Below are 555 nucleotides of genomic sequence, written 5' to 3' on the forward strand. Positions count from 1 at the left end.
TCTTATTATTATCATTTTTCGATTTGGCAAAAACCCAAGATTAAGTATTAAATGCAATATCGTTCTCTTTCTCTAGAATATAAGGTTTGTCTTATATAAACAACACGGCGGGTGCCACATGAAGAGCGGTTTTTCTTATATATCCAGACCGCATGTGGTCAACATCGGTTTTTGAACTGGTTCGTTTTGCTCAGTGTTTAGTTTTTTGTATTATGTTTTGTAAACTGTTGTTGTCTTTAATAGAGTGTCCAGAATGATATCCAGTTGGAAATGCCTCTACCAAGTCAGGAATATGACAGTTGTCCATTCGTTTGATTTGTTAAGCTTTTGATTTTGGGTTTTCAGTAGGGACTTTTCGTTTTAAATTTTCCTCGGAGTATATTATGTGTGTGGTTTTACTTTTCCAAATGTACATCAGACGAAAAAGGATAACAAATAATAAAATTGTTTTTAAGAAACAATTGGTATTCAAATAATATATTTTCAAAATTATTTGTAATAGTTCTGGTTTTGGATGATTTCAGTATTATCAAACAAAAACGAAAGTAAAAAATG

The sequence above is a fragment of the Mytilus edulis genome, chromosome 11 (assembly GCF_963676685.1).
Source record: "Mytilus edulis chromosome 11, xbMytEdul2.2, whole genome shotgun sequence".
Lineage (NCBI taxonomy): Eukaryota > Metazoa > Mollusca > Bivalvia > Mytilida > Mytilidae > Mytilus > Mytilus edulis.